Source organism: Maniola jurtina, chromosome 13, assembly GCF_905333055.1.
Source record: "Maniola jurtina chromosome 13, ilManJurt1.1, whole genome shotgun sequence".
NCBI classification, from domain to species: Eukaryota; Metazoa; Arthropoda; class Insecta; order Lepidoptera; family Nymphalidae; genus Maniola; species Maniola jurtina.
In genome coordinates this window covers 7,710,796-7,725,491 of record NC_060041.1, presented here as the reverse complement: position 1 = coordinate 7,725,491, position 14,696 = coordinate 7,710,796, and the positions used below count along the sequence as shown (strand labels likewise).

At 34.1% G+C, this 14,696-nt stretch overlaps 1 protein-coding gene and 1 non-coding gene across 2 annotated transcripts in view; one reads left to right on the top strand and one right to left on the bottom strand.

The window, feature by feature from the left end:
• Nucleotides 1-2,613, bottom strand: part of LOC123871100 (glucose dehydrogenase [FAD, quinone]) — a 53,557-nt gene extending 50,944 nt beyond the window's left edge. The window contains exon 1 of the mRNA XM_045914673.1: nt 2,492-2,613. The gene's annotated coding sequence lies outside the window, so the exon portion shown is untranslated. The remainder of the gene's footprint in view (nt 1-2,491) is intronic.
• Nucleotides 2,614-12,919: 10,306 nt separating this feature from the next.
• On the top strand, nt 12,920-12,992 carry Trnav-cac. The gene has a single exon. It is a non-coding gene; the product is annotated as a tRNA-Val (tRNA).
• Nucleotides 12,993-14,696: the final 1,704 nt, after the last annotated feature.

Below are 14,696 nucleotides of genomic sequence, written 5' to 3'. Positions count from 1 at the left end.
GCTACAGTCGCAATGACAATGAAGCAAGTGATTTTAGATTTGTAATTGAGTGCGTGGGAAATGTATCTTTACTTTAGAGTTTTAATCTTTCAATTAATAACTTTATGAAGTCTACTTCAGTGGCTCGATTTCCTTCTCAAGCACAATTTATGTGTAATAAGTCGGTGTAACTATTTGGTTTTGACTCCTCAATGGATTTCAATACGATATTACAATATTTTTCATCATGGTTTCAGGAGGATGGTTTAGAAATATACCGGGGCGGGTTAAAGGTAGTCTAAGCAGAGTAATATATGTAATTGTTTTTTAAAGTTCTGTCGGAATCCCGTGATTTTTTGTGAATTAAGTATAATATATTTTGTAATAGACGCTTGAAGTCAGATGAAACATAACTAACAACATTAATAAGGTCAAGAGTTTCATTTCAAAGAAACATAATAAGTGACAGACAACTGCTATTGAGTTACTCTTAGGTTACTCTACATTTCGTATGTCCAGTCGTTTTTAACCCCCGACCCAAAAAGAGGAGTGTTATAAGTTTGACGTGTGTATCTGTGTATCTGTGTGTCTGTGTATCTGTGTATCTGTGTATCTGTCTGTGGCATCGTAGCGCCTAAACGAATGAACCGATTTCAATTTACTTTTTTTTGTTTGAAAGGTGGCTTGATCGAGAGTGTTCTTAGCTATAATCCAAAAAAAATTGGTTTAGCCGTTTAAGAGTTATCAGCTATTTTCTAGTTTTCTTGTAGAAAAGAAGGTTAGATAACCGTTAGGTTCATAATATTCAAGTGTCAATTGACAAATGTCAAGCTGTCAAAATGGACGTTGCCTAGATATACATAATTATTTATTTGAAAATGATTTGTCGGGGGTGTTGAAAATTTTTAATTTACACTTGTTATTATATGACGAGTTGTTCAGTTGTAGCTGTTGCTTTGACGGCTCTCGCACCTCCTGCGGGTGTTTCACGACCGTGTGCGATCACCTTACAAAGAGTTTAGACACATTATACTTTTTAGTGACTGATGTTGATGTTATAATAGATTAACCCAGATGCTCTTGATGTTACAATGGTAATTGCACAATTTTATTGTCTGGGTTCACTAACGTAGGATCAGGGGTCAGAGTAATTTTGATTCGTGACTAATGTTTGTAGTAGATGTATATAAACTATTTCTGTTTTCAAAAATTCTTGTGGGAAATAGATTTTCTTGGATTGAAAATATCCTGTATATGCGTTTTCAGGTGCCAAGCTATCTCTATGTCCGTCAATATTGGTTCAGCGATTGAGCCATGTAAAAGTGACCGAAAGGCAAGCTCTTTTGCAGTTTCTTCTTCCTTTCTTCTCTATGACTCTTTGTATTGCGGTTTTTGATCCGCAATTTTCACATTTTAAAAATTATAGTATCATTGAATTCCAAATGTCAAAGCTTGGGTAAGACATTTAATATGGTAGGTAGGATATATTTCTAATTTTACAAAAATATGTCTTCCATAAAATAAGGGTATATAAACATAATTAAATATATGATAGTAGTCGACCATTGACAAGAACTTCCAGTAAATTTCAATACGGCTGAAAGCTCAGAATATTATATAAATAGACCTTTTAATTATTTATGATGTACAAACAACTATTTTTAAGGGTGATAAAGCAATTTTATGGTCGATGTTAGAGTTCTAATTACTTACTATAATGTTAGACGTTAGTAAATACCTACATAGCATACCTACATGGTATTTTACGAAAGGTCTGTTACTACGGTCAAGCGGTTTTGGTTCTTTTTATATTGACTTAAGTAGTATTTTTGAATGAAGATTTTCATTTATGTATGGACTATAGTTTTGCTTTAGCAGATTCGTACAAAGGTGAATAGAGAGAAAAATTGAAAGGAGCGCTATGGTTCGAGGTTAACGCGTTCTTCCTCAGACCTTTGCGATTTCGATTTTGATGTCATTAAAATATAATTGGAGCACTTATTTTGTGTTTGCTTTATGTTAGGAAATAACATTTGAGTGAGATCAGAAACTGAGTATGGGTTGAACACATCTTTAACGGTGAAAGAAACCATTATGAAGAAACATGCATGCATCCCGCAACCATGCCTGAGTTTCCCATAATGTTCTCGAAGGTGTGTTCACCAATCTGCACTGGGCCAGCGTGGAAGACTATGGCCTAAACCCTTCTCATCCTGTGAGTAGTGCTCAGTAGTGGGCCGGTGATGGGTTGAGATGATGATGATGAAATTTTTATATAGTAAATCTAAATATATAAATGGAAAAGCTGACTGACTGATCTATCAAAGCACAGAACTAAACTTCTGGATAGTTCTGGATGGATCGGGCTGAAACTTGGCATGCAAATAGCTATAGGACGTAGGCATTTGCTAAGAAAGAATTTTCGAAAATTCAACCCCACTAAAGTGGTAAAATAGGGATTTGGAATTTGTATAGTCCACGCGGATAAGCTAGTTAAAAAATAAAATCATACCTTATCGAATAAAATCACAGGCACATACAAAAAAATTCAAAGTTTAGGTTAACGATGAAACTGAAAGTTCCAAATTCACACGCAACGTCCAAAATAAGTTCGCGTGCGGTTCCCGCGCGCCCTGGCCACAGACTGCGGCTCTGCGCCGGCGGCGGGAAATAGTAAATACATCTTTATGTAATCTTATTTTTCAGAGCTGAATGAAAGATTGCTAGATTTAGCTCGGTTTGATTAAAACACGAGTATGATATAATGATGACCAGCGTGGTTTTTAGTGGCGGAGGTACTATAATATAACTAGGCTTTGCCCACCACATCGTTCATTCAATACATACATATAATGTATACCAGCCTGTAGCACTGAGATAATATAGCTCTCTATTGGTGGAAGAATGTATGAATATACCTTCTTTTATTTTAAACCACAATATCACTACAAAGAACAACACATTAAAGGTATAAGCAGTTAGGGAAAATTGGGCGGCCTTGTCGCTATCTAGCGATCTCTTCCAGGCAACCAAAAAATATACTGTTCAGAATCAGATCATTACTACCGAAGATTTCCTACATTATAACTCATAAACTAACAAATTTTTCATGATTGTAATATTAGCATAAAAGTAGCTTTTGCCCGCTACCTATTCTGCGAAATATAATTTATAGCATAGCACTCGGGGATAATGTACATATCTATTAATGAAAAATTTATAGCCTATAGCACTCGGGGATAATGTAAATATACATATCTATTCATGAAAGTAGTATTTTCAGAATCAAATCATTAGTTTTGGAGATTACCCCCTACATACAAAACTACAAATTAAAAAAAATCTCTTTATAATATTAGATAGATAACCTGTTACACTTTATGCATGCTCCATGAGTTTGCAAAGTTACCCTTATACGGGAGGGTAGTGACTTAGCTGTCTCTGTAGGTAATTGCGTATGTTGTTGTTCATTCATTTCTTTTTTTTCATGTATTTTCTTTGCTTTCATGATGGTGGGTACTTAAAGCTACATAATATATTATATACATGAGACCCTGTCAGGGCAAATACAATTTGTTGTAGATACAATAATATGCTAGTTAAAATTTAAAATACAATTAATATGAGAATTAAAATAACCCAATTAACATTACTAAATATAAATTTTTATCAATAAGCCATCGCCCACCATTTAATCGACTCAATACCTACTAGGTTCAAAATAATGTTATGGAAAAGACATCAACGCGCGTCGAGCTGTCGACAAGGAATAGCGCGTGTTCACACCAACTCGCTGGCGTAGTGAAGATATACCTATATAGCAGTAAGTGTATGTAAGTGTTCACGTAAAGCTGCTGAGTGATTTTATTTGGATTTTATACAAAAATTGACTTGGCCACTACCGTCACCACTACGCCTATTTTTTTTTTTGCGCGTAATTTTATTTCTAGTTATACATTTATATATTTTTTATGCGTTTCCTCTCTTTTTATCATATTTTTTAAATAGCATTTTAATTTTTAAAAACGAAATATTCGTCGTTGAATGCGCATTCAAAAAGTTCATCCATTTCGTCGCTGCTTCAGCGTTGAAAGCGATCAATAAAAGTTACAACGTATGTAGAGTAAAGCACTACATAAAATTACGGACTGTTCTAACATAAGTGAATATAAAATATCAGCTTAGTAGTAATGTTAAAAGGCTTATAGTAAAGTTTAAGATACATTGATAAGTGCAGAGCAACTTTCCACTGAATTGCGTCACATAGGACATAATATGTGGACGCACCTATGTTAGTAGCGATTGCAATAAAATGTACCTATAAGTACCCAATTAAATTAGTAGGGTAACAGGATAAATCCGAAAACCGTAAATTTGTGGTTACATCACAAAAAAAAAATGTGTTTCAATTTTCAAAGTAAGACAACTATATCAAGTGGGGTATCATATGAAAGCGCATTACTGGTAGGTACATTCTAAAACAGATTTTTGTTTATTTTCAAGCATAATTGTTTTTGATTTATCGTGCAAAATGTCAGAAAAATATCCGAGTAGGTACGGAACCCTCGGTGCGCGAGTCTGACTCGCACTTGGCCGGTTTTTTTATTTCTTTTGAGGCAGGGAACCCTAAAACGTAAGTAATTATTATTTACAACCCAAGCACTTAATTGTAATCAGCACAGTCTGTAGAGTGTGCCGACGTAGATAAGATACTTGTTTCATCATATACTATACATGAAATTCGACTGGGATTAACTTGATAATATGTATTGCTAGCCCTGACATTAAAGGTAGGATACCTAAGTAGTTCAATCTCACCTAAATGTTAAAACCATTAGTTAAGTGAACTGAGTAATAATTACGAAAAGCAGTCATTAAGAGTCTACTGTGAATTGATTGGGCAGTTATATGTAGCTGTATTAATATTATAATTTCTCAAAGAAAATTTTTGCTCCGTTTTAATTTCATATTTAATGTTTTTCTTCAGGGGCTTTGACTGTTATGTTGAGTAATTTAGCAGTTACATTTAGCGAAGAAAAACGAAAAGGCGAAAAGTTTTAATATTTGATCACGCATGTAATGCCCTAATTCCTTAATGAGGTAATTTCTTAAAGAGCTAATTAATTAATGAGCTTATCTCTTAATAAACTAATAGTAAATGAGCTAATTACTTAATGATCTAATCTGTTAATGACCTAATCCTTTAATGAGCTAATCCCTTAGTAAGCTAATTATTTAACGAGTTAGTCCCTTAATGACCTAATCCTTTAATGAGCTAATTCCTAATGAGCTAATCCCATAGTGAGCTAATTACTTAACGAGTGAATCTCTTAATGATCTAATCCTTTAATGAGCTAATCTCTTATTAAGCTAATTATATAATCACCTTACCACTTAATAATCTAATCTCTTAATGCACTAACTAATTCAAAACCTTACGGCTTAATGATCTAATCTCTTAATGAGCTGATCACTTAAAGAGCTAATCTCTTAATGACCCTTAACGAGAAATACAATGTGTTTTTAATAATAATCTCTGGATTGTTTTCTTGTCTACAAACGATAGGTACCTACCGAAGCATCCAACTATTGATCTATTATTATTAATTTATTTTGATAGTTTAAAGTATTATGATTATTATTAAAGAGCTTATCTCTTAATTACTTAATGAGATAATCTCTTAATGAGCTAATTACTTAATAAGCTAATCTGTTAAGGGGACGGTATATTCCAGGTATAATTTCAAATCTAGAGATGGCGATACACATTGTATCGGCATCTCTCTTAGACGCCCCTGAACCGGTTGCGCATCGCCACAGTGTAGATTATTATTTTCACATCGCTCCTGCATTTAATCATTACGTCACCCGACTTCAGTGTTTACGATGGAGTAAAAAGTCAAGTTATGTATAAGTTTAAAATTCAAAGTTATAGTGATAAAAAATATTTATTATGAAATAATTAAAAATTTATTTAAAAAAATTAATCTGTAGGTATCATCAGAATCGATTACATTCGACTTCGCTGGGTTACTTTATTGTAATATATAACATTGCGTATCTATAAAAAATATTTGTACAAGTTAAATATTGTTTTATATACTACTAGAGGATCCCTGCGGCTTCGCCTGCGTTGATTTCGGTTTTTTTGAATCCCGTAGGAACTCTTCATTTTTCCGGGATAAAAAGTAGCCTATGTCCTTCTCCGGGATGTATCCCAAGTCTGTACCAAATTTCATTAAAATCGGTTCAGTGGTTGGGCCGTGAAAACGTAGCAGACAGACAGACACACTTTCGCATTTATAATATTAGTATGGATTTTAATGCACACTGTTGCCAAGTTACTATCATTAGTTAGTAAACAGTCACTGATAAAAAAAAAAAACAATATTATAATGTACTTTTATTTTTTTGTCAACAACGAGAAATAATGAATGAGATCTATTTACAATCATGCTAATAGGTGTCTTTTTCAACCTGTATGCTTATTATAGTAGGAGATTTAACATTTCACCAACTTTCATAGAATGAGATCACACACACACAGTAACATTAAATTAAAATGGGCCTAAATAACCTTGACTTAAGGTCCTAAATTCAATTACACCGATTTTAATTTCTGGTTCTGTCTGACTGGCTATACATGAATGGATTAATTTGAGCTATAAAATAAGGCGGTTAAGGTCTATTTTACGTTAACGTTCTCATTATAAACCCCTATCTGCCAGTTTTGGTCATTACTGTGGTGACCATTACATTTGGCCTTGAAAGAAGATACGTCACATGGATAAAAGATTATAGCATGGACAAGTCCAAGTTTCTGAAATTTTCACTTATTGATAATGATAATACTGTCATTCCTAATTACTTACATTTATAGGTAAATCTTATATTTTCTATATCTTATTGCTATTATAGATGCTGAGATTATAGAAATTACACTCAACTGAAATTCAATGAAAATATAGTTAGCACGGACATTACACAAGTAACTATTTATTGCATTTCACTAATTACCGAGATCGTAAAATCCTATTTTTTCATATTATCAAAACGTTTACAGTAAAAAAATATCACACGCGCTAGGCGTGCAAAAACACCTGAAAGAGATTATATGCACCTGCAGCCATAACAGGATAACATTATAATATATTTCGTGTTGTATAAAAAGCTGTTTTGTTTATAATCCTTGTTTTTGTTTATTCAATATGGTTACAGTCAAACCGGCCCGCTCGGAGCTAATAGCCATAAAAGTTAACTAATTAGGTGAAATATTCCAAAAGAGCATAAGTAGGTATGTACACATTCAATACGCTAACTTAACTGTTTACGTTAAGGTTCAAAGTCAAAGCGCTGGAGAAATGTTTTTATATGATACTGAACAAAGTCAAGACAGAGATTAAAATATTTTATAGCTTTTTTGTTATATTCAGATTCGGGCCATTGATTCAAATTTTAAATTTGTAGTAATTATTTTCTCTAATTCAGAAGCTGAGCTCTTTTTCTGGATGCCTATCATTAGGCATCCAGAAAAAGAGGTCATTACCTTTTCGCTAAAAGACAATTTTACGTTGACTGACATGAAAGCAAAGTGCCTAGTAAGCCAATAGATAATTCAGCTAGATGACATCAAAGCAGATTACCCAGTCAGCAGAGAGTCAACTTAGCTGTACGCCATAAAAACAGAATGCACAAGTAGCAAAACGTCTGGAATTGTGAATAGTCTGTATGATTAGAACACCTCATTAGCCAAACGTCAAATTACATAGTTGGATGACATAAACGCTGAATGAGATAGTATCTAAAACGTCTGGAAAAGTAAATAGTCTAAATGGTCTGTTGCTTGCTCCTTTTTTAATTTTTAACCAACTTCCAAAAAGAAGGTGGTTCTCAATTCAGCCTGTTTTTTTACCCCATTGCGGCAAAGCCTAAAGGAAGAGTTATGATTTTAGCAGTCTGTATATGTATGTGTGTGTGTTTGTATCCAGATTCTGTGTGTTCCACCGTAGCGCCGAAACTACTGGGCTGATTTTGATGAATGAGGTGTAAATCCGGGTAACATAGGCTACATTTTATACGAAAAAAATTGACCTAACGGATGTAATATGAAAAAAAGTGGGGGTGAAAAGGTACTACCACTAACTAACAATTGTGCCAGGACTGGTCCTGATGGGATTTTGAAGTTTGAAAAGGTGCAGTTGGTTCTCTATATTACGTAGACCCGCACTAAGACAGGATTTTGAGAAATTTGATCTGTAAATTGACCAAATTATCATACAACAATACTACTTCTCACGAACCTATAAAAGCTACGAACAAACGATTTCAGTAGTTACATTTTATTACTGTTCTTACCTTTCGATTCAAAACAAGAAAAATTGATACACTGATTTGGCATTCCAAAACGAAGCAACTCTCGTCCTAATAACAATTTAATGTATACTTTAAGAATAACTGCATAAGGTAAGTTTTACAACGAATATTTTAACATCGATATTTTAATGTTAGTATACGTGAGTGAGAACACAAAAGCCACAAAGATCCTTTGTATTGACAAAGGCAAACACAATAGGATCTTTCATTTCTTGTAAATTGAACTAGTTTTATGAGAAAAAGTATTAAGTACGTATGAAATTTTGTTTTGCACATTTTCAACTTTTAAGCTGTGACAATAAGGTCTAAGTTGAAGGAATATTTAATAGTATGATTATTTTTTTGATCTATAAAACATTTATGACACTGCAATTTTTGATCAAACTTATTATTGACTACTTAGTGACGTATATACATAAAAAAACCAGCCAAGTGCGAGTCAGACTCGCGCACCAAGTTTCCGTATCCGTACTCAGGTATTTTTCCGACATTTTGCAAGATAAATCAAAAACTTAAACTTATGCTTAAAAATAAATTAAAATCAGTTTTAGAATGTTCAGGTAAAACCCTTTTATATGATACCCCACTTGGTATAGTTATCTTACTTTGAAAATTGAAACACATTGTTTTTTAATGAACCCATAAATTCATGGTTTTTGCCAAATTTCATGATTCTAGGTCAACGGGAAGTACCCTATAGGTTTTCCTGACAGACACAACACACACGGACAAAACAGACTGACAGGCGGACAGATAGACAGACATACAGTTAGATAGACAGACAAACAGACAGCAAATTGATCCTATAAGCGTTCCGCTTTTCTTTTTGAGGTACGGAACCCTAATAAATGATATCATTGCATAGCAAGTGAAGAAACTAAAAATTATAACACCTTGGATAAACATCTCGGACTTGAAAGTGGATGTCATTTTCATAATAATCATGATCATCATCATCATCATTATGAGCCCGTGGATGTCCACTGTTGGACATGGGCCTTCCCTAAAGAGCGCCAGCCGCTTTATATCATCAGTCCATCGTGCTGGAGGACGTCCTACACTACGCTTGCTTATACGCGGTCTCCTCTCATCCTATTTTCATAATAATTAGTACTTTCCCCTAAAAACCTTTAAATTGATATCAATAAAGTTTTTTTTCCATCTTATCTTCTAATACTTATGCATTTTACAAGTTTGGTTTTTGATCTTTGAGCTACCGGGATAGAGCACTCAGATTAATTAATTTTTATTTTCAAATTATAAGTCCTGGTCTATAATGACCTAATATTAGCTTCACTACACTGCAATGTACTGTTTACTGCATTCTTTTTAAAATAATTACTTTTTTAATGTAATAAATGCACAATATAAACTTATCTTAAAATCTAGAAAAATCCTAAATAAAAATACTTTATAACATAGTACTGAATTTACTACTCTATGGCATTCTGTACAATTACAGTATGACAAAATGCTTATGAAACCCGAAACAGGTCCTGCCGCGCTGAGGCGACGGGTATGACTGACAAGATAACGTAATTACGGCCCATAATACTCAACAATAGGGTCGAAAATTCTTTGTACTCGCTCTGTACGCGATTTGAAGAGAATAAGCGAGGAAGCGTGAAATCAAATAATTTAGAATATAATTTGAAATATAGCACTTACTGTGAAATGATCGGACCGAATTATTTATTTGATTGTTTTACACCTATGGTGAAAGTTACGTCTTTAAGAGCTTTGTCATTAAAGAGAAAAACCCAAAAGTCTAAGGTTTTAGACCAAACTTCTGATTTTTTTTCTATCGAGGAAAGTTTGTCCAATCATGTTTTAATCGGACCAAATCCAAGGGGATATAATGAAAAATATTATATATTAATTTCAAATTTTTCGATCCATGCGTTCCTAACTTAATTCCATTTTAGTAAAGTTTAGTATCGACGAAAACGGAGACCGCCGTTAATAACCTAATCCCTTAATGAGCAAATTAACTAATGAGCTAATCACTCAATGCCCTAATCTTTTAATGACCTCATGCCTTAATTAGCTAGTTTACTAATGAGCTAATCTCTTAATGAGCTAATTATTTAACGAGCTAATCTCTTAATTATCTAATAACTTAATGAATTAATTTACTAATGAGCTAACCTCTTAATGAGCTAATCTCTTCATGAGCTAATTACTTAACGATCCAATTTACTAATGAGCTAATCTCTTAATGAGCTGATTACTTAACGAGCTTATCTCTTAATGACGTAATCCCTTAATGAGCTCATTTACTAAAGAGCTAATCTCTTAATGAGTTAATTACTTAATGAGTTAATTACTTACTCTCTTATTGACCTAATAATTGAATGATCTAATCTACTAATGAGCTAATCTCTCAATGATCTAATCTCTTAATGAGCTAATTTTTTAATGATCTAATCTCTTAATGAGCTGATCACTTAAAGAGCTAATCTCTTAATGACCCTTAACGAGAAATACAATGTGTTTTTAATAATAATCTCTGGATTGTTTTCTTGTCTACAAACGATAGGTACCTACCGAAGCATCCAACTATTGATCTATTATTATTAATTTATTTTGATAGTTTAAAGTATTATGATTATTATTAAAGAGCTTATCTCTTAATTACTTAATGAGATAATCTCTTAATGAGCTAATTACTTAATAAGCTAATCTGTTAATAACCTAATCCCTTAATGAGCAAATTAACTAATGAGCTAATCACTCAATGCCCTAATCTTTTAATGACCTCATGCCTTAATTAGCTAGTTTACTAATGAGCTAATCTCTTAATGAGCTAATTATTTAACGAGCTAATCTCTTAATTATCTAATAACTTAATGAATTAATTTACTAATGAGCTAACCTCTTAATGAGCTAATCTCTTCATGAGCTAATTACTTAACGATCCAATTTACTAATGAGCTAATCTCTTAATGAGCTGATTACTTAACGAGCTTATCTCTTAATGACGTAATCCCTTAATGAGCTCATTTACTAAAGAGCTAATCTCTTAATGAGTTAATTACTTAATGAGTTAATTACTTACTCTCTTATTGACCTAATAATTGAATGATCTAATCTACTAATGAGCTAATCTCTCAATGATCTAATCTCTTAATGAGCTAATTTTTTAATGAGCTAATCTCTTAATGAGCTAACTACTTAAAGAGCTAATCTCTTAATGACGTAATCCTTTAACGAGAAATACAATGTGTTTTTAATATTAATCTCTGGATTGTTTTCTTGTCTACGAACGATAGGTACCTAAGCATCCAACTATTGTTCTATTATTAATTTATTTTGATAGTTTAAAGTAGGTACCAACCTATCATTTCATATTTGCAGGTACTCTGATTAGCAGTACCTGTGGTAGTACTTTAGTAGGTGCTTTACGTTTGCCGGTATTAGTGATTGTATGAGATGACCCGTAGGTATGAGTCACAATCGCAATACAGTTAAATGTTACGCCACGAACCACGATGCAGCAGTGGTCGGGCACGAGCATCCCAGACGCGGCGCCCCGCTTCCCACGGCTCGTCACTTTCGTTTTTAATTGGATTAGCGTTTGCGAATTGACGTACAATTAAAGCCGGGCGCGTTTCAGATTGTACTTTACGACAATACCTAAATAAGGAACCACCAGCTTGTCGTGATCAACCCATTGCCAGCCCACTACTGAGCATGGGTCTCTTCTCAAAGTGAGAAGGGTTCAGACCATAGTCTGCCACGCTGCGCGCTGGCCCAATGCGGATTGGAAGACTTCGCACACCTTTTAGAACATGGATAACTCTCAGGCATGCAGGTTTCCTAACGATGTTTTCCTTCACCGTTAAAGCAAGTGATATTTAATTGCCTAAAACACACATAACTGCTAAAGGTGCGTGGCCGGTATCGAACCCCCGACTTCCGATTAGGAGCCGGACGTTCTAACCACTAAGCTATCACAGCTTCTTAACTCGCCACCAGGTTAATGCGCTATAATCCGCCAACAGACAAATCTGTGTGAGCACAGCGCGCCGAATGCGATGTGCATCGGCCGCTCTCTCACTAGAAAAATCAAGCAATACACAGCATAAACACACAAAACCATAATTATTCACAATTGGTTCAATCGGTTTAAAATAAAACTAAGTCCAATGGTTGCCGTCTGTGACGTCTTTCTCTCTTTCTCTTATTGTGTCAAGAAATCCTCTGGGTGTTTTTATTGAAATTAATTTAATAAGTAAATACTTTTATTAAATTATTTTACTTTTCCGTTTTCTTGTTATTTCCACAGAAAGGTATTGGCGTCTAAAATGAGATTTTTTAAATTGTTAGTGAGCAGAAAGGATGGGTGCCAAAAATACTGCCTTTTACCAATTATATTTTTCAAACGTGTTAAAAATCCTATACTATAATGACGACTACAAGGCACAATAAGCCCTACTGTTATTACTAGAGTTATTTGTAGTAAAAATGTCATAATATACATAAACAACATCAGATATAAAAATACATAATATTAGAATGATTTATGTTACAAATTGCGTATTGAAAATTTGCCATCAACAGTCACGTTTCCGTAGTGTAGCGGTTATCACGTGTGCTTCACACGCACAAGGTCCCCGGTTCGATCCCGGGCGGAAACATTTCTTTTTACTTATTTACATTATTTTAATGTTATTTTTTTAACAAAAGTTATGATTCTTGAAATTAGAACTAACTTTTTAATGCCAAATAAGAAAGTTCAGTACCTACGCAAAAGAAGACCTTTCAATATTGTATGTTTTAACGCCTTTCTAAATGTAAATTTTAAATACAGTATCAGGTAATTTTGCAATGATTTTTCTTGCTGGCGTTATCTTTATAATTGTTTTAACTTTTTAAGCCATCGATACCAACGGCGACTCAACCCGTCTACGTTTGTAACCAATGGCCTCAATACTAAAACAGCTGGCCAGCTCGTTCATTCATTCTGACATCTTGATTGGAAACAGAGTTATCAGGTAGTATCTACTAGGGCAGTAAAATGGATTCAACATAATATAGGTAACCAATGCATTAGTACACCATGCATTCCGATTTCCGAACCAGTACAGTGGTAGATATTTTTGACGATTCAAAAGCACTTGTAAAAGTTTTAATCCAATCCAGTCCATCAGTCTGTATACATGTCTCTGGACATATTATGGGCCTTTTCAAGAGAAATAGTTTATTTGAATAAAAAAATTCTATTCTATTCGCCGACAAAATGCACAAAATCTCCTGCAAACCTAAAAAGTCACCCACCCATCTATTTAGCGAAATGGTGAACATAGTTCACCTAGCCCATTCTATCTTCTAATATTATAGGTTTTCTGAGGAATAATGAAGGATTTTGAAAAATTGCACCCGAGTTAGTAAAAAATCAGTCAAGTGCAAGTCGGACTCGCATATGAAGGGTTCCGTAGGTACCACCGTGAAAGATATACCTAACTTTATTATGTAGAACACTACACTGCGCTATCTATAATAAGTTATTTCGATAATTTAGTTAGTTAATTATCGATTTAGTAAGTTATTTTTTTCGTAAAATATTTTTGTGATGTAACCATAAATTCATGGTTTTCGGATTTTTCCTTTATTTGTCTATGACCTACCACATGTCACATGAGTCAACAGGAAGTACCCTATAGGTTCTCTTGACAGACACGATGGACAGATGGACAAATAGAAAGACAGACAGACAACAAAATGATCCTATAAGGGTTCCGCTTTTTCTTCTGAACTGAGTGTGTCGTCTTCTGAATTATCACAATAATTGCGTGTCTAAAGCAATGAATTAAAGTTACCTCGTTACGAAACCAAGGCTATATAATAACCGCTATTTATATTATAGTCTAGGATAGTTATCTACCTATTAAACTTTTTCTAGGTCCATGTTTAAAGTATAATAGTAAATGTATAAATACGTACATTTAAGGTTAAATAATTGCTTATGGCGACGTTGAACTTTTTTATGACTAGAAATACATGATTTTCCACAATTCTTTACAAAAATATTATGCATCATCATTCGTCATGTACCTGATAATATTAAGTAAACCAGAGGTTCTGTGTAATAGCGTTTCTTTTTCATCCATTATGGATACCACCGGCCACAAGGGACCACAGTGGTTAGTGATATATATGTTACCATCCCACCGCTGAGGACGGAGCACAAGGGACTGACAAAACCTCGTTACTCCGCCAGCGGATGTCCGTCTCAGCAAACCCACCACTGGGACACTACGTGCCCCGAAACACCGTTAGAGGCACGCCAACCAACCCGAGGACCATAATGTGAACGATGGACGACCCCGCCGCCCGCCGGT